This window comes from Scyliorhinus canicula, chromosome 3 (genome assembly GCF_902713615.1).
Source record: "Scyliorhinus canicula chromosome 3, sScyCan1.1, whole genome shotgun sequence".
Taxonomy (NCBI): Eukaryota; Metazoa; Chordata; class Chondrichthyes; order Carcharhiniformes; family Scyliorhinidae; genus Scyliorhinus; species Scyliorhinus canicula.
In genome coordinates, this window is record NC_052148.1 from 85,920,836 (window position 1) to 85,941,872 (window position 21,037).

General features: G+C 46.5%; 1 protein-coding gene across 3 annotated transcripts in view; it reads right to left on the minus strand.

Annotated features, from left to right (window-relative positions):
* fgf10a (fibroblast growth factor 10a) overlaps positions 1–21,037 on the minus strand; it is a 172,115-nt gene that overhangs the window by 94,431 nt on the left and 56,647 nt on the right. The window lies entirely within an intron of this gene.

The following is a 21,037-nucleotide window of genomic DNA, read 5'->3' on the forward strand; positions in this document are numbered from 1 at the left end:
TGATCGGCGAAGGCGGGTGGGCGAGCCCCCCAACTAGGCTGATAACCTGGAATGTTTGAGGGTTAAAAGGGCCAGTCAAGAGGGCACGTGTGTTTGTGCATCTTAGGGGACTGAAGGCGGATGTGGCAATGCTGCAGGAGACGCACCTCAGAGTAACTGACCAGATTAGATTGAGGAAAGGCTGGGTTAGTCAGGTCTTTCATTCAGGACTAGACTCAAAGACTAGAGGGGTCGCGATCTTGATCAGTAAGCGTGTTTGAGGCAGGTAGAATAGTCTCAGATGTGGGAGGTCACTACATTATGGTCAGTGGGAAACTGGAGGGGGTGCAGGTGGTCTTAGTAAATGTGTACATGCCAAATTGGGATGATGTGGAGTTTATAAAGAGGATGCTGGGGAAGATACCGGACCTGGACTCACACAGGTTGGTCATGGGAGGAGACTTCAATACAGTTATTGACCCTGGCTTGGACCGGTCAAGCTCGAAAACGGGCAGTGGGCCAGCAATGACAAAGGAACTAAAAGGGTTCATGGAGCAGATGGGGGCGGGAGGGGGGGTTAGATCCATGGAGATTTGGGCAGCCGGGAGTGAAGGAGTTCTTCTATTGACACGTGCTTAAGTGTACTCCCGGGTTGATTTCTTTATTTTGAGTAGTGCCTTACTGCCAGGCATGGTGGACATGGGGTACTCGGCAATCACAATCTCAGACCATGCTCCGCACTGGGTTGACCTGCAGGTTAGTAAAGACAGTAACCAGCGGCCATACTGGAGGTTAGATGTGGGACTTCTGGCCGACAAAGAGGTGTGTGAGCGGCTGAGGAAATGTATTCAGAGCTACCTGCAGGTCAATGACACGGGGGAACGTTCAGCAGCGGTGGTCTGGGAAGCACTGAAAGTGGTGGTCAGCGGGGGAGCTGATCTCGATACGGTACCAAAGGGCGAAGTTGGACAGGGCAGAGACGGACCGACTGGTAAAGGAAATACTACAGATTGATAGGAAGTATGCGGAGGCCCCAGAGGCAGGGCTTTTAAGGGAACGGCGGAGGCTACAGGTGGAGTTCGGCTTGTTAACCACAGGGAGGGTGGTGGAGCAGCTGAGAAAGGCGAGGGGGGGGCGATCTGTGAGTATTTAGAGAAGGCTAGCAGAATGGTTGCACAGCAGCTTAGAAAGAGGGAGGCAGCCAGGGAGATAGGGAAAGTAAATGGCGGAGATGGGAACCTGGTTGGAGATTCAGCAGGGGTGAATAAGGCATTTAGGGAATTCTGTAGGCTGTACAGGTCGGAACCTCCTACGTGGCCGGAGGGGATGAGGCACGTCTTAGGGGGGCTGAATTTCCTGAAGGTGGACGGGGTGCTGGTAGAAGGGCTGGGGGCCCCGATCGGGTTAGAAGAGATAGTGGAAGGGCTGAAGGCCATGCAGTCGGGTAAAGCCCTGGGGCCAGACGGGTACCCAGTGGAGTTCTTTAAAAAGTTCTCTGGGATATTGGGGATGCTGTTGATGAGGGCATTCTATGAGGTAAAGGAAAGAGGGGTGCTGCCCCCGACATTGTCACAGGCCACGATTACACTGATTCTGAAGCAAGACAAGAACCCGGAGCTGTGTGGGTCCTGCAGGCCGATATTCCTGTTGAATGTGGATGCAAAATTGCTGGCCAAAATTTTGTCTTCCAGGATTGAGGATTGTGTTCCAGACATTGTTGGGGAGGACCAGACGGGGTTTGTTAAGGGTACGCAGTTGGTAGCCAATGTAAGAAGGTTGTTAAACATGACCATGATGCCCCCGGAAGGTAGGGAGGTGGAGGTAGTGATCGCAATGGATGCAAAAAAGACTTTTGATCGTGTAGAATTAAATTATCTGTGGGAGGTACTGGGACGGTTTGGATTTGGGCGGGGCTTTATTGACTGGGTCAGGTTGCTGTATCAGGCTACTGTGGCAAGCGTATGGACGAATAGGACAACATCGGACTATTTTAGACTGCACCGGGGGACGAGACAGGGATGCCCCCTCTCCCTACTGTTGTTTGCGCTGGCGATAGAGCCACTGGCAATTGCTCTGAGAGCCTCAAGGGGCTGGAAAGGGCTGGTCCGGGGGGGGGGGGGGGGGGGGGGGGGGGGGGGGGGGGGGGGGGGGGGGGGGTGGTCGTGGAGCACAGAGTCTCGCTCAATGCAGACAACCTGCTTCTGTATGTATCAGACCCAATAGAGGGGATGGAAGAAATTATGAGGATTCTCGGGGAATTTGGCCTGTTTTCTGTGTACAAGGTAAATATGGGGCAAAGTGAAGATGTTTGCGGTCCAGGCGAGGGGACAGGAGAGGCGATTGGGGGAGCTGCCATTTAGATTAGTAGGGGGAAGCATTAGGTACCTAGGCATTCAAATGGCGCGGGAATGGGACCGGCTGCATAAATTAAATCTGGCCCGGCTAGTAGACCAAATGAAGGACGATTTCCGAAGGTGGGGCGCACTTCCGTTCTCACTGGCTGGGATGGTGTAGACAGTGGAGATGACGGTCCTCCCAAGATTCCTGTTTGTGTTTCAATGTCTCGCCATCTTTATTCCGCAGTCCTTTTAAAACGGGTCAACAAAGTGATCACTGGCTTTGTTTGGGCGGGCAAGCCCCCGCGAGTAAGGAAGGTAATGCTTGAGCGGAGTCGGAAGAGGGTGGGCTGGCTCTGCCAAATTTTAGTAACTATTACTGGGTGGCGAATATAGCCATGATCAGGAAGTGGGTGGTGGGGGAGGAGTCAGCATTGGAGCGTATGGCTTCATGCAAAGGCTCCAGTTTGGGGCGTTGGTAACTGCGCCTCTGCCATTCCTGCCGGCACGGTATTCCACCAGCTCCGTAGTGATGGCGGCCCTGAGTCTGGGGCAATGGAGGAGACATGTGGGAGCAGAGGGAGCATTGGTCTGGGCCCCAATCTGTAATAATCACCGGTTTGCCCCAGGAAGCATGAATGGGGGTGTTCCAGGTATGGCAGAGACCGGGGATTGAGAGGATGGTGGATATGCTCATAGAGGGCAGCTTTCCGAATATGAGGGCGCTGGAGGAAAAGTTTGGGTTGGCAAGGGGAAACAAATTCAGGTATCTGCAGGTGCGGGACTTCCTACGTAAATAGGTGTCAACATTCCCGCTCCTACCGCTAAGGGGGATTCAGGACAGGGTAGTTTCCAGAGGATGTGTCGGCGAAGTGAGCTTCTCTGACACTTACAAGGAACTTATGGGATCGGAGGAGACGGAGACCGAGGAGCTGAAGCGCATGTGGGAGGAGGAGCTGGGAGGAGAGATAGAAAATGGTCTAGGGGCGGACATGTTGAGTAGAGTCAACACGTCCGCAACATGTGCCAGGCTCAGCCTGATACAATTCAAGATCATTCATCGGGTTCACATGACAGTGTCACGGATCAGCAGATACTTTGGGGTGGAAGACAGGTGTGCAAAATGTGCGGGAGGACCAGCGAACCATATCCACATGTTCTGGACATGTCCGAAGCTTAGGGGATTTTGGCAGGGGTTTGCAGATGTCATGTCCACGGTGTTAAAAACAAGGGTGGCGCTGAGTCCAGAGGTGGTGATTTTCGGGATGTTGGAAGATCCAGGAATCCAGGAGGAGAAAGAGGCAGATATTCTAGCTTTGCTTCCCTGGTAGCCCGGAGACGGATACTATTAGCTTGGAGGGACTCAAAGCCCCCAAAGTCAGAGACCTGGCTATCGGACATGGCTAGCTTTCTCTGTTTGGAGAAAATCAAGTTCTCCTTGAGAGGGTCACTGTTAGGGTTCGCCCGGAGGTGGCAACCGTTCGTCGACTTCTTCGTGGAAGATTAATCGTCAGCAGAAGGCGGGGGGGGGGGTTAGTTTAGAGTCGGGGGTTAATAAAGGTGGGACCTGTAAGGGAGGGTGACGGCTTTGCACTATTTGTATAGTTTCATGTACATTGTTTATTTTGTTGTTGTTGTTACAATACCAAAAATACCTCAATAAAATATTTATTTAAAAAAAAAGATTTGTGACAGTTTGCAACATGTTAACATGAGGGAACAGCCCATGTCAGCAGTTATAAAGTAACCAAGAGCAGGGTGTGTGGGTGGAAAAGGGTGGAGGAAGACAAGGAGGAGGTCATGGACGAGGAAGGGTTGAGGTCTTTTTTATTTATTCTTTCGTGGGATGTGAGACTGCTGGTTAGGGGAGCGTTTATTGCCCATCTCCAATTGCCCTTGAGAAAGTGATGGTGAGCCACCTTCTTGAAATGCTGAGGTCCATATTTTGTAGGTATATCCACAGAGCTGTTAGGGAGGGAGCTCCAGGATTTTGACCCAGCGACAGTGAAGAAATGGCAATATATTTCCAAATCATAGTGGCACAGTGGTTAGCAATGCTGCCTCGCAATACCAGGAACCCGGGTTCAATTCTGGAAATGTTTTTTATTGAGTTTTTGGGACACGGATTCAATTCTGGCTTGGGTGACTGTCTGTGGGGAGTTGGCACTTTCTCCCCGTGTCTGCGTAGGTTTCCTCAGGGTGCTTCAGTTTCCTCCCACAGTCCAAATATGTGCAGATTAGGTGGATTAGCCATGCTAAATTGTCCCTTAGTGTCCAAAGATGTGCAGGTTAGGCTGGGATTATGGGGTTATGGGTTAGGCCAGAAGAGTGGGCCTAGGTAAGGTACTCTTTCAGAGAGTTGGTGCGGACTCGATGGGCTGAATAGTCTTCTGCACGGTAGGAATTCCATGGTAAGTCAGGGTGGTGAGTGACTTGGAGGAAACCCTGCAGGTGTTGGGGTGTTGGTGAATGGGGAATTACCTGCAGGTGATGATATTCCCATACACCTGCTGCCTTTGTCCTTCTTGGTAATAGAGGTCATGGGTTTGGTGGGTGCTTTTGAAAGAATCTTGGTGAGTTCATGCAGCGCATCTTGTAGGTGGCACACACTGCTGATACCATGCATAATTGCTGGGGCGGGGTCAATGTTTCAGGTGGTGGACTGGATGCCAATCAAGCTGGCCACAACACAGTCACTTTCTGAATGGACTGTTTGTTATCGACTACATCTACGATATTCACCCACACTCCAACACCTAACTTTGCGTCTGATACTAACCAGCAGACTGTTCGCTTGGCCACAAAGCAACACAAACACGCCAAAGCAAATTTATAAATCATACCTTGTAAGCTTTCTGGCAGGCTGCCAATGCAACAAGCATTTCTCTGCATAATATCGTCAGCTTTCAAAGTGCTTAACTGAGTCCTCCAAGACTACCTGCTCCCGCTACCTTCACAAAGTTTGTCTAGTGGGCCTCCTGGTAACATGTGGACAGATGACATCCCTCCAACTCCTCGACATCCTCCACCATTCCCTCCAGCGACACTTTGGAAATCATGGAGTCCGTTCTCTGCCATTTGACCCCATTCTGTGTATTTTCCAGCTCACTTTAACAAAGATTCCCAGCAGCTGATCCAGCTTAAATATGCCTCCTCTTTCTGAGGTGCAAGCTTGCTTTAAGTAGTGCAGACTAGCTTGAACTTGTGCCAGATTCTCACAATTGTGCATTCCCTCCTGAGTTGGCTGGTCACTCAGCTTAGTGTGGGCTGCACACGACAATCATTTTCATGAGCAGGCAGCACTATCCACTTTTTCGGCCTGATTCTTTTAGGTTTATTGATAGCCATGTCTGAATATATATTCAACAAAACAGATGGGGCGCGATTCTCCGCTGCCCACGACGGGTCGGAGAATAGCGGGAGGGCCTTCCCGACAATTTTCACGCCCTCCCGCTATTCTTCCCCCCCCCCTCCCCCCCCACGGCCGCCCCACGACACGAATCGCAGCTCGCCGTTTTTTACGGCGAACAGCGATTCTCCCCAGGCCTATGGGCCGAGTTCCCAGGCCTTTACGGCTGTTTTCACGACCGCGATCACACCTGCTCTCACCATTCGTGAAAACGGCCGCAAAGTGCCCGTCCCGGACAACCATGGCACCGATTGGCACGGCCGCACTACGGCCGTGCCAAGGGTGGCATGGGCCTGCGATCGGTGGGCATCGATCGCAGGCAGCAGGTCCGATACCCGCGCACTATTTGTTCTTCCGCCGCCCCGCAGGATCAGTCCGCGGGGCGGCTGAGGGGCATGATGGCCCGCGCATGCGCAGGTTTGACGCGTCTGCGTGATGACATCATCTGCGCATGCGCGGCTGACATCATCGTGCGCGTCAGCCGGCTTGACGCTTGGCGCGTGGACTTAGCGACGGTCGCTAAGCCCACAATGCCATGCTTCACGGGGCCCCGCTGCTAGCCCCGCCCAGGGGGGAGAATCGGGTCCTGGGAGGGGGTGCGGAGGCTGCCGTGAAACACGGCCAGTTTCACGGCAGCCTTTACGACTCGCCGCATTTCCGGAGAATCGCGCCCATGATGTGCGCTGGGGGTATTGAAAGTATTTAAGTTCTTTATTGATCAGATGGTGGGATTTAAGTGTGCAATCTATTTCAATTGAATTTTGAGGCCTGATCATTTTAATTCAGATTTATGAATTTAAAATAATTAGTTAAAGAACCAATTGTGATGCATTTTTCACTGAATGGAATGCACCAGAATGGAATGCAGTGCCTGAGGGTGAGGTGGAGGCAGCTGGTTTTCAAGACGGAATTGGATGAGCACCTGGAGGAAAACACTTCAAAAGAGTTTTGGGGGAAATGGCGCTTTAATGTCCAAAGGTGAGCTGGGGTTATGGGGTAGGATGGGGGAGTGGGCCTGGGTGGGGGTTTTCCTTTGGAGGGTTGGTATAGACGTGATGACCGATTAGCCTCCTTCTGCACTGTGGGCATTCTATGATTCTATTCTATAAATGGCGGGGTAATGGGGCTCCGTGCTGAGAACTGGCACTGGCTCAATGAACTGAAAGGCTTCCTTCTGTGCTATAACCATTCTATGATTCTTATCTGGTATATAATTACAATCTAAGATAACCTGTTTATTATCACACAATATTAAGGTATTTAATAATGACAACTGGGCAGCAACCTTATCAAGGAACTTTCATGATATCAAAACCTGTCAGAGAAAAGCTTGGATCAAATTGAATCATAGGATCCCTACAGTGCAGAAAGAAGCCATTTGGCCCATCAAGACCGCACTGACCCTTTGAAAGAGTACCCTACCCAGGCCCACTCCCCATCCCTATAACCCCACCTAAACCTAGACACTAAAGGGAAATTTAACATGGCCAATCCATCTAACCACACATCTTTGGACTGTGGGAGGAAACCGGAACACCCGGAAGAAACCCACGCAGACATGAAAAGAATATACAAACTCCACACAGACAGTCACCCAAGTTCGGAATTGAACCTGGGTTCTTTCCGCTGTGAGGCAGAAGTGCTAACAACTGTGCCGCCATGCCGCTCCAGATTGCTGCTGGACATCACTCCTATTTATCTGTTCTTTATTATATGCAAGCAGCAGAAGCAGGAGGTATTTATTTTGCTTTTACTTCAATTGCCTGGGGGTTTCTGAGATTGCATGCTCACATGCTCTTTGTAGCTGATGTGTTTTGACATTCATATTGAAAATAAAATGATCATGACATAATCACTGCGGGTTTATTGATCATCTGTAGCTGATTACTAATCATTAACATTCAGTGCAGATTATATCATGATGCACTTATTATCATAGAATTTGCAAACCACCAAACCATAACCAATTCATTTTTGTATTAAAATAATTTAACATCCTATTTACTGTTGTGTTATCCAAGAAATTGCTGCGTGTTAGTCATAATTGCGAATGATTAAAGTTTCTGAGACAACACAATCTTGCTAATTTGGCCATAGTATTATTGTTTCAGTCTTGGACACCTGTTCTTGCACAATGGGTTAGCCAATGTGAATGGAGCAAGACCAATCCTTTCAATGACCTATGAACTACAACTAATAGGCAGTTAAGGATCAGCCTTAATGCCAAAACGACAAAACCAGCCAATTCCTGAACATTGAGTAAGGAGGCACAGAATGTAGATGATTGATGTCTCTCCCTACAGTCTCCAGAACCAAAAGTCTTTGGCCATCATAAAACCAGCAGGTGGTCAGTGCAAATCTGCAGCCAGGCAAAACAATTAGTCCAGCCATAATGAATCATTTAGAATAAATAGGAGGTTAGTTATTCCAAATCTCAGTCATCTGAACTCCAAGACATCACTGCAGGACAAAGAACAAACAAAAAAGAATACAGCACAGGAACAGGCCCTTCGGCCCTCCAAGCCTGGACCGGTCATTATACCACCCTTGGCGAAAACCCCCAGCATTTCCAGGTGCCGTATCTCTCTATATCCATCCTAGCCATGTATTTGTCAAGATGCCTTTTGAGCACCGTTAATGTATCTGCTTCCACAACCTCCCCTGGCAACACGTTTCAGGCACTCACCACCCTCTGCATAAAAAACCTGCCTTGCACATCTCCTCTAAACTTTGCTCCACAGACCTTAAACCTATGCCCCCTGGTGACTGATCCTCTTGACCCTGGGAAAGAGTGTCTGCCCATCCACTCTATCCATGCCCCTCATAATCTTGTAGACCGCTATCAGGTCACCCCTCAACTTCCGTTGTTCTAATGAAAACAGTCAGAGACTATTCAGCCTTTCCACATAGCCAACACCCTCCAGACCAGGCAACATCCTGGTAAACCTCCTCTGCACCCTCTCCAAAGCCTCCCACATCCTTCTAGTAGTGTGGGGACCAGAATTGTGTGCAATATTCCAAGTGCGGCATTACCAAGGTTCTAGACAACTGTAGCATGACTTGTCAGTATTTATACCCGATGCCCCGTATGCTTTCTTGACTACCTTGTTTACTTATGTTGCCACTTTCAAAGATCTGTGGACCTGCACACCCAGATCTCTCTGATTTTTATATTCCTAAGAGTGTTGCCATTTACGATATATTTCCCCTCGGGGACGTGTCGTGGGCCAACCATCATCAGTTGCTTCATCAATGACCATCGTTAGGTCAGAAGTGGGGATTCACTGATGATTGCAAAATGTTCAGCAACATTTGCAACTTCTGAGGTATTGAAGCAGTCCATGTCAGTCCATGTTGATGTGCAACAAACTCTGGACAGCATTCAGCCTTAGGCTGATAAGTGACAACTAACATTTGCGCCACCCATGTGCCAGGCAATGACCTCTATCTAATCATCTTCCCTTGGCATTCAATGGCATCACCATTGCTGATTCCCTCACTACCACCATCTTGGAGGTGTTCGGGGGTGGTTGGTGGTAGGGTTACTTGATCAGAAATTAACTGGAGCAGCCATTTAAGTACTGTGGCAACAAGAGCAGATCAGAGACTGCGTATTCTCCAGTGAATAACTAACCTCCTGAGTCCGCAATACCAGTCGACCATCTCAGCTCACCTCTACAAGGCACCAAGTAGAATTGTGATGCAATAGACTTTCCTGGATGAGTCCAGCTCCAACAACACTCAAGGCTATCGGCACTATCCAGGACAAACCAACCCCCTTGAATGGCACCCCATTTACCACTTAAACATTCACTCCCTCCACAACTGACACGCAGTGTCAGCAATGTGTACCATCTACAAGATGTACTGCAACAACAGTACATCGCCACCCACAGGTTCTCCTCCAAGCCAATCACTTTCTTGACTTGGAAATGTATCGCTGTTCCTTCACTGTCTCTAGTTAAAATCCTACAACTCCCTAACACTGCTGTGGGTCTACCTACACCACTTGGACGTCAGGGGCTCATGAAGGTGGCACCACATTCTTGGTGATAATTAGGGATCGGAAACAAATGCTGGCCAAAAGATCTAAAAAAAAGTTCAAGCACAAATGTTATCTATTCGAAGTGTCAACATTCATACGCTATGAGACAGGAGAAATAAATGCTAACTTGAACATTGGGCTGAGTCATTGATTACAATAAAGCAGGAGTTTTGCATTCAATGGTGGTAGATGCTTTTTCAACAATTGAGTATAAATGTGTGGGAGAAGATGGCTTGAGTATGGGTAGATACAGTTTGTCCATAGATCAGCAGTTTAGCCAGGAAATTAGTTTTCTGTGCATCATGTCTCCCTTGCTCTCTGGTAGTGCTATTGCTAATTCCTCTCTGCTATTGCTTTGATGTCACAATCACCCTCATGCTCGATAGGTTTGCATGCCTGGAATAGCTTCAGGAAACGTATCAGTGGGTTCAGGTACCTGTAGGTGAGGGATTGTGTGAGGAAATAGGTGCCGTCCTTCCAGGGGCTACCACCCCTGGTGTTGCAGGATAAGTTGGGATCCGGAGATGACACTGGGGGAACGTGGCAAACATTTGTGGAGAGCTGATGGGGAGGAGAGTGCTCTGGTGGAGGAGATCAGGTGCAAATGGGAAGAGGAGTTGGGTTAGGTATTAAGGGTCAGGCTGTGGAAGAAAGCCCTGCGGAGGGTGAATGCATTCTTGTCATGTGCAAGGTTAAGACTCATCCAAGGTGCCGATTCTTTTGTCTTTTCTCTGTTTCGGGGGGAAACTAAGGGGTCAAGGTGAGTTGTGGGATTGTTATCAGCGGCTGCAGATGGCTTGTGTTTTTGTATTTGTGGTTTTCTGATATTGTTATGTATATCAGCAAAATGCCTTTAATAAAAATATTTAAAAAGTAATTCAGATTGAAGAATAAGCCTCATTGAACTTATTGCTGTGGTTGAGACATGATCACCATATGTTATCACTATATATCACATGGTACCACGTCTGTTTCCCTTCAAATAAAGATAAAGCAAATATTTGTTTGCAAAGCAAGGCATAAGAAATGGCAACCATCAGTGTTTTCCACTGAAATTAAGGTTTTGGGCCCCAATCTCTGTATCAGCACATATGAGCACTGAAGGGGTTTTGGTTGCGTTATGTGTCTGCATGCCGTTTGTGTATAAAGGTACCCGGTAGAGCAAGGGTCAAACGTAATTGGAGAGTAGCACCACCATGCTGTATAGAGTCATATGGTAAGAGATTCAGGCAGAGCACTCTGGAAAGAGCCTGAATGGAGAAGCAGCATCATGTATGACAATATTGAGATCTGTAAATTAAAGATCAACAATAAAGGGTTCATGTTTAACATACAACTCTCAAGATCTCATCATTGAGACAGGTAAAGAACTCATATTACAACAGCTTCTGATCTCCCACCCTCCAAACCCCAAAGACCCACCAGCACCTCCCGCAGCTCCTTAATTTAGTGGATTATATACCACAAAGCCCTTTGTCTTCCAATCAGTGCACTCCCAGTGCTCATAATCAGTATGGCCTTCTGTGTATAATGTAGCTTGAGAACAGTTCCTACATATTGTCTGAAGTTAATAATCCTGCCCATTAGCACTAGGATTGGAACCTTTCTCGTAACCAAGCCATTGGATTCAGTTAGCAGCAGCTGGGGGATATGACAAGAGGGGAGGAGTAATAATTGGTACAAAGGCGCTGCTCAATAAAGGAAAGGAAAGGGAAGGGATGTTGTGATGAGGGAAGGGAACAGGAAATGATTAGAACGGGGTGGAGTAGAATGCTTAGGAAATGGGAAATAGATGAAGAGAGAAAGGGGAAATGAATAGCTGAACGAGAGGAATGGGTGGCAGTGAAAGAAGGGAAATTAAAGAAAGGGAAAAGTGTAGAAATTAAGGAAAAAAGAAAAGAGGTAGAAGTGTGGAAATGAAAGGAAGGGGAAATGGATGCTAATGGGAGTAAAGGAATGTTGTCTATACCGACAGCTTAAATTTCAAAGTCTGTGTAACAATTTGTTTTCATATGTCAACGCTCTATTCTAATGCTGACAGCTTTTTGGGGGCTGGCATAAGCTGTTTTGGTAGCTGTTCTTCATCATTTGCTAACTTTCTGGGTTTGCGTGTCTGAAGCATTCCCAATCTACCCACAATGGGCTACTTATTAATTCAAATTGGCTACCAGAAAGATCTTTGGAGGTGTGACCACGTCAGACTGTTACCACACACCCTTATATTTAAATTTCCTCCTGAACCCACCGCTGCAAGACCGGTAAGATTCCACCCATCTTGTCTAAATGTGATTACTGTTAGAAAAGTAGCTTTACTCCGTTAGTTTTGAGTGGAATAGCCCTGAAAACCTGTGTCAATAACTTTGCTCCAGTTTTACATTTGATCAAACCTCTTTCTCCATTTCAGCCCTTATTGTGTACCAATTTCTGCTCATTATTTTTGCTCAATTCTTTTCATGTTTTGCTTATCTCAACCCTTTAACCATAATTTACATCAATGTTATAGGTTAATGAAACATGCCAATAGTCTGTATCAACTACAGCCAAGGAGTGGGTGACTGCCAACCTATGCTGAGCCCTCCAAACAAAACTGAAGTCATTTGTGCCTCATTAGTATAATAAAAAAGGATTTTAAAACAATACAAGGGCAATGATTCCTATAACACTTCATAATTAAAGCGCTAATTTGACATTCAATTCTGTGTTAAAATAATGCTCTTCAGAACCACACGCTAGTAAGTAATCAAGTTGGCCTGGGACAACTGCCACTCTCAGTTTTCTCGCCTTCACAGTTGGGTGAGTATCTGTTCTCCACCCTCTACAGGTACAATGATCGAAACTCAGAGTTCAGTACTTGGAGGATGAAGCCTGCAGTCAAATCTAAGATTTCTTCTTCACCGTTTTTCACCAGCTCAGGCACATTTTTGAAATGGTTGCCTCTTTATAATTTTAACAAGTGAATTCAACGCCCGTTTTAATTACACATTCAAGGTTGGACATGGGAGAAATTAGTTACTTGTCTTGATTTACTCTTGGGATGTGAACGTCACCGACAAGGCCAGTATTGGCATGGTAGCACAGTGGATAGCACTGTTGCTTCACAGCTCCAGGGTCCCAGGTTCGATTCCTGGCTTGGGTCACTGCCTGTGTGGAGTCTGCACGTTCTCCCTGAGTCTGCATGGATTTCCTCCGGGTGCTCCGGTTTCCTCCCACAAGTCCTGATACACATGCTATTCAGTAACTTGGACAGCCTGAATTCTCCCTTTGTGTATCTGAACAGGCGCTGGAATGTGGCAACGAGGGGCTTTTCATAGTAACTTCATTGCAATGTTAATGTAAGCCTACTTGTGATAATAAAGATTATTATTATTTACTGCCCTTGAGAAGGTGATGGTGACCTGCCTTCTTGAACCACAGCAGTTGTTGTGGTGCAGGTACCCCCCACTGTACTATTCTTTCCGGTAATTTGATATAACAGAGTGATTGCTAGGACATTTCAAAGAGTAATTAAATGCTTCTGGAGTCACAAGTAGGCCAGACTGTCTAAGAATGGCAGATTTCAGACCCTGAAGGATATTAGTGAATGAGTTGGGTGTTATAGAAGAGTTCAATTCTGACCTTGGTTGACTGTCTATGTGGTGTTTGCACATTCTCCCCGTGTCTGCGTGGGTTTCCTCCGGATGCTCCGGTTTCCTCTCATAGTCCGAAGATGTGCAGGTTCGGTGGTTTGGCCATGCCTCTTAATGTCCAAAAGTCTAGGTGGGGTTACGGGGATAGGGCAGGTGAATGGGCCGAGGTAGTGTGCTCTTTCAGAGAGTCAGTGCAGACTCGTTGGGCAGAATGGCCTCCTTCTGCACTGTAGAAATTGATGGTTCTATGGTTCTAATTGATCATTTTAATTAATTGAATTTAAAGTATCTCTGCTGCCATGGTGGGATCTGAACACCTGTCTCGAGATCATTAGTCCAGGTTTTCGGATTATTAATCCAGAAACATTACTGCTATGTTACCGTCCTTATTGTACCCATTTGGAAGCTGGTTTAGCTCAGTTGGTTTGTGATGCAGAGTGAGGACGGAATTGCGGGTTCCTGTTCCGGCTGAGGTTACTCATGAAGGCTGTGCCTTCTCAACCTTACCCTTTGCCTGAGGTTTGGTGATCCTCAGGTTAAATCACCACAGTCAGCTCTCCCCCTCAAAGGGGAAAGCAGCCTATGATCACCTGGGACCATACTGACTCAATCCTTTTACCCATTAACTCTACCAATAGCTAGTCAGTGGGGCCAAATTTGGATAGCCCCTGGAATAGTTGTGAGGATTGTGATACGCAAACTTTGTGCCGCCTACTAATTAAAATGATAATTGCCTGCAGCCTCATGCTGAACCTGCTGTTGAGTGGCTGCATGCTCAGCAAGGGCTCTGAGTTCATGCAAGGCTGGCATCACTTATGGCTAGCCTGCCTCACTTAAAACTAGCCTGCACTGTTTAAAGTCAATCTGCACCTCTTAAAGGCCACATTAATTCTGGCTGCAGCAGAGACTGGAAGTAACGAAAGAGGTGTTAAAGAGCAGAAAGAACCTTCAGACACTGTTCCATCAGCGATGCAACAGGTCAGAGAGGGTGTTACAAACACCTCTGATAAAGCATTGGAGGCCTTGGTATAGGAGGAGAGAGGTAATCTATCAACAGGAATTCAGGAGCTCTTTCGGCAGATGCTGAGAAGGCAATGGTAACAGGTAACCATACTGGTCAATACCAGTAATCTTGCTCTGAGGACCTGGATGCAGTGCAAGTAGAAGAATAATGACCTCAAATGAATGCTCAAGATAATTGAATCCTTCTGATCTCCATCAACGATGACCCATACATCTCATCCACAGCCGCACTCACCCTTAACACTGAGTCAAATTGCACCACTCACAGCTTGCACACATTGTCAGCTCTGCAACTGTAGTAGGCACATCACCCAAACACACTTCCCAAAATGCTATTGCAAACTTCCCTCTGGCCCATAATTGGCGGCAGCAGCACCTACCCCGGTGGTAGGTGGGGCAGGGCTGCATCTCCTCACCACCATGGAGGATACAGAGGTGGGAATTATTGGCAATATGTGCCTACCTAATCCATCTTTTCATATGCCACTTATCCCTCATCATGTAATCTGCAATGATTTACAAGTTGCAGGTGGTATAACTATACACTTCTTGTTCACCACCCCCACACTCCAACTAATAATCCCTCTTCCCAAGCCTGCTATTGTGCCTTTTATGCTGCTAGATACTCAAGAACTGCTGCTGCCTGGCCAGGAAGTGGTGGAGAAGGCTGAACTCCTGAGGGAAGAAGAAGATGATGAAGAATAAACATTGTTATTAGGTCTGATCTTTGCAGCCATCAGTTCAAATACTGGCACTGCATGAATCTTAAAGGGTAGTATAGAGGTGGCAACTATCCATGGTGAGTCACTGGGCCAGGGTGGGTTGTGGCCAAGCCAGGGGAAAGGATTTCATGATACCAATGCCCCAGTGGATGAAATCTTGAGACAGTTATACTGCAGAGGACTCAGATGAGGACTTTGATGTGGCAACATACCGAAAAAGGCTGGCGGGCATGCACACATGGTGCACTGGCAGGCCTACAACAGAGTCTCCTGTCACTGTCAAAGAGCATGGAGAAATCTGACTCAACTTGGCATGGAGCTTTGTGTTGGTCATGGATCCCATCCTTTCCAGTATGAAAGTGGTGGCCAAATCCATGACAGCACTTGCAGACTTGTCCTTGATGCGGTGTCTGATGATCAATGTCTCAGCTTCCATTGTAGCAGCAGTAGGAGGCACCCCGGGGGGGGGATTCTCCAAAATGCAGCGCAAGTGTTCGTGCCGTCGTGAACTCCGTCGCGTTTCACGACGGTGCGAAACAGGCACGGGGACAACTGATTCTGTCCCCCACAGGGGGCCAGCATGGCGCTGGAGTGGTTCACGCCGCTCCAGCCTCCCTCCCTGGTGCCAAATGGGCACCGTGCCAACGCACGCATGCGCAGTTGGGCCGTGCCATCCTGCGCATGCGCGGCGGACTTCTGCGCGCCGGCCCCGATTCAACATGGCGTCGGTGTTCAGGGGCCGGCCGCGCAGGAAAGTAGGCCCAGGGGGAGAGGCCCGCCCACTGATCGGTGGGCTCCGATCGAGGGCCAGACCCCATCGGAGCCCCCCCCCCCCCCCCGGTGAAGAATCACTTTTCCCCGCCCCACATGCTGCCCCCCCGGCCCTTCGCGCAGAGTTCCTGCCGGCAGCGGCCAGGGGTGAACGGCGCTGGTGGGACTCTGTCATATCCGCTCGGCCCATCGCAAATAGCGCCGATTCTCCGCACCTTGGAGAATCACGCGCTGGAGTCAGGGCGTCATGGCACGGTTGCGGCGATTCTCCGGCCCGGCGCGGGGCTCGGATAATCGTTCCCACAATGTCTGAGTTCTGCAGTGGAAGGTCAGACTGAGCTCATGACATCTCAACTAATTATCATACAAGCCCAGCTTGCTGCCATGCAGATTCAAACTGTTGCCACATTGCCTGCGGAGTGCTCAAAAGGAATTACAGGGGATCACAGCACTCCAGAAATGTGTTCTCCAACTGAAGGGTTACTCTGGGGATGTGGCAGAGTCTCTTTATAGCCTGAACCTGCTATACTTCCTCAGGATGGCAAACTTCATGGTCCCACCAGGGGCATTCTGCCAGTGAACCTGCTTTTGCCAGTTTATCAACCAGCTAGACAGCTGGCACCCATGCCAGGGTGGCACAATCTGAAATTTATCAGTCTTGTTCCAGAGCTGCTTGAGGTCATCTTGCAAGTTCATCCACAGAATCCTCTATTTTAAGTCAGCAGACTTTCACCAGCCATTTTACAGCCATTGGGGAGTACTGCATAGGAGCATGAGGACAGACAAAGGGAATGCATAAGGGTAATCGAGTTTTGCATGGAATATTGGAGATTTTGTTGGGTAAAATTGGTGTGGAATGGTTGTTTTGTGATGGCTTTTATTTCAGGAACAGGATGATCTTTAACTCAGGGATTCTAAGATGTGGGAATGTTAACATGGGGATTTTGTGTATCATCTACGAGAACTGGAAACATATCAGGCACTCCCAGACAGCTTGTCCAGATCATGGATGTTTGGTTGCCTCCTCACTTCCTACTCCTACTTTTTTTTCTCTTCATTTCTTTATCCTCGTCTTTTTTCTTTTTCTCTTCCTGACATGGTTCCTAATCCTTGGTGATATCGGCTGTACATTCTTGGGGTGTGCGAATGCAATAGAACAGCAGGAGTCAAGTACTTGAGGACTTCTTCAAAGGGGTCCAAACAGTGGATCCATTGCTTCATCTCCCCGATCATCTATTCCATGATGTTTCCTGTGGCAACATGGTTTGCTTACAAACAGACTGGCCAGAAGTGGTTGTCTTCTGAAGAGGAATCACGACTCAGATGTCAAGTGGATAGCTTTTGTCACCTAGCAGTCATCCTCTGGTTTGATATGGTGACTGAAAGTTTGAGAAAACAGCGGACAAGCACAGAATGAAAGGCAGAATGACCGCTGCCAGGATAGCAAGCGTTCGATGAGCTAAGTATGGTCAAACACCAACTGAGTAGTAATCTTTCAAGTTTGAGTATATCTGAACATTCGCGGAACCTGCAAAGCCATGTATTTTCAACGGAAAGCATCTTCCAGCAGGGGGAAGTGCACTATTCATGTCTGCCTGCACTCTCCTGGCATACAAAACCTCTCAAACTTCTCTGATACAGCAATGAACAATGAACTGGGAGATGTTAGATATGTTGCCTACTTCAACCAGAAAGGATCCCGTTGCGAAGAAATTCATGACCATGGTGACTTTCATGGCCACAGGCAGTGCTGTCTTCTCCCTGTTCTCAGACAACAGGTCAGCCTGCAAATGGTGGCAGCAATTGTGAATCTCAGATGACGCACACATTGCTCCTGGTTTATAGGTGCATAAAGTGCTCTCACAGATCCCTAACCTGTCTTCTTATTTTCTGCCTCTGACCATCTCCCTCTCATGCTGTAGTCCAAGGTACTATGGCATGGCTGATAGGCAGTACTCTAACCAGAGCCCTTGCAGTCACAACTAGTGACTTCCCCAAGAGCAGTGTCATTCACTGTAGACTTCACCAACTCTAGCCAACTCACCAAAACACCTAGCACTTCTACAAAATAAAAGCAAATTACTGCGGATGCTGGAATCTGAAACGAAAGAGAAAATGCTGGAAAATCTCAGCAGGTCTGGCAGCATCTGTAAGGCGAGAAAAGAGCTCAGCTTTGACAAGGAGTCATCGGACTCGAAACGTTAGCTCTTTTCTCTCCCTACAGATGCTGCCAGACCTGCTGAGATTTTCCAGCATGTTCTATTTCGTAGCACTTCTACAAATTCAAACAGAACTAGTAGAAATGAATCAGCAACTAACCTTCAGGTTGTTGATGATCCCTTTAAATAGTACTGCTGTGGGTTTTTCCTGCTTGATGTGTGTGTTTAAGAGAGGGTAACATGGGCGGCACGGTAGCACAGTGGCTAGCACTGTCGCTTCACAGTGCCAGGGACCCAGATTCGATTCCTGGCTTGGGTCGCTGTCTGCGCGAAGTCTGTACATTCTCCCCATGTCTGCGTGGGTTTCCTCCGGGTGCTCCGATTTCCTCCCACAAGTCCCGAAACACGTGCTTGTTAGGTGAATTGAACTTCTGAATTCTCCCTCAGTGCACCCGAACAGGCATAATATCTATGTGAACAGCCTGAGCAAGACAGCGATCAGTGCAGGCAACACCAGAACTGAGCACGTGTGGCACGGACATTATTGTGGAACTAAAGCGATGCTACAAGACTAATTTTAAGGCTACTATATTTTACAGGAAGAAGCATTCTAGTTTTAGGTTTTCTCACAATATATTCAAGAAATTGAGGTCTTGCGGGGCAGTGGGCAGTGTCTCTGCCTCTGAACCGTAAGCTCCGTGTTCCAGTCTCACCTATGGACTTTCTAGCCAAGGAAGATTCATTCATAATGGGGCTAAAACAGGTTGATTATTAAACTGCAAATGTTTTCATCGTGGTAGCAGGTGGTCAGAGCAGGAAAGATCTCTGCTCAGCCATATGATGGGAAGGGAATTGGAGCCTCTACCGTCAATATCCATAGTTCCAGATTACAACACACATATAAAAGTGCATGTTTCCACAGCAATTTTGACTCCCTGAATGATCTGTAACACAGACACATGTATAAGAAATTACAACTACAATTGAATCTAATAACAAAACCTGCCCCAATTGTTACATAGATTAGAATCATAAAAAATGAAACTGAAGGTATTTTTCACTCAATATAAGACAGTTAAGATGAAAATAATCACAATTTGCATCTTTGCTCAACAGGCAATTAGTCCTACAATATCTTAAATAAGGGGATAATTTGTTGCTTGATTGAATAAAAGTAGCTCCAAACATATCATTCAGATTTGAGAAATGATAGCCATAGGTTATAGGCCATAGATTAAACTGCAGTCAGACATCAATTTGGAGGGATTCCATAGGACAACAAGGCTTCATTTCCTCATAATTACCCAGCTTAAAAGACAACATCTTAATGTCACTATACTTGTGTTAAATTACTATCCCAGCCAATAATTATGTCACACTGTCATACATCACTCCATAGCCCATTGTTTTTGCTTATTTACTGTATGCTCTGGCCATGGATATTAAAGGCCATGAATTAAAACTCTCTTTCCGGGTTCTGTCTAAAATGTTAAAATTCAGACATTAAAGCGGAAGCGTGTCAAACTCTTAAACTCAAAATGATTTTCAGTTAACACTATTTTCTGTATATTTTCAACCCTGCTCTTTGCCCAGAATTGAAATGCCACATTTTCTAAACATCTCGCTACAACTTCACTTGAAAAAGGAACAACCCTTGAAGTACAGCGGATTCAAGCTGAATGCAACACATTTAATCACAAATGCATTTAGATTCCATTCTAACATTAATTAACTATGAAAGGGATGCCTATTAACTGAAAACTGATATTAATTTTAATTCCAATATCTTTTATATACCCCAGTGGCTACTGATTATAAGTGTATGATTACAAGCTTAGGAAACCACAAACTAAATATGATTGAAGAGGTAGCTTATTCAGAGTCATAAATTAATGGAGCAAATTGCCACCGAGTGTGGCGAGTGTTTGGTCTGCAGAATCACTAACAAAAGAAATGTACACGTTTCTGATTAGGGAGGGGAAGGAGACAGACTTACTGCTGTTACAGGAAACAAATAAAATAACTTGTCAGGGGCACAAGCTCAGAATGTTGGCAAACTCTGAAATGAGCTGGCGGAATAGCTTTTTCATATACCCCAGTCTTAATATATTACTATATGTAACAGAAAAAATAACCTTGAAAGTTGCAGTAATGTGGATCTTAATGTGGATCTTAATAAGGCTAACTATTTATTAAAAGTGATTATCAGTTCAAAAATAAATGATTGCTTTGATAACTTTTATATTTTATTCTGATAAGGCGAGATCCATTTCACTTATGAGTGAAAGTTCAGTCTATCTTTTTCACATGCTGTTTTGATCTACTGTGCGTTTTCAGAAATTTGTTTGCAGTACGAAGCATAAACTTAAAATAGTTTGGAGATTCAGTTTCATTAATAAGTTAACGTGCATTTATCTACACTCATTTATTTATTAAGCAATAGCGTTGGTATGAAGAGATTCCAGAATACGGAAACACGACTTGCGCATTTTGGATGCTATGAAATATAAATATGGGGCCAAAGACACCACAATTAATCTAATCTGGTCTCATGGTAAATGTTACTCTTGCGAAGCAGAGGGACGATGCCAAAACGTTGACACTGATAATGTCAGATGTTATGTTGAAATAAAAAGAAATCCTCCATTTAACTGACTGAATGCCATACTTTCCTCCACATTTTTAAGGCACTCGCGACTTTAAACAAAATCTTCACTGCTTACTGCAAGACTCACACAGAAGTAAAGCATGACAATTTTGAAAGGATTTATCATTCAAATGAACTGAGATGTACTGTTTTTGTCTTGAGATACATTTTACTAGTGTTCAGAAGTTTAGAATGTCAGAGGAATATGACAAGGATTCATAACATTACAGAATACCACAAAGAACCACAAAGTGCCACATATGTTACTGACAATACAGGCATGGAATAGTATCGAGTTACCAGCAAGAAGGCATCGGAGA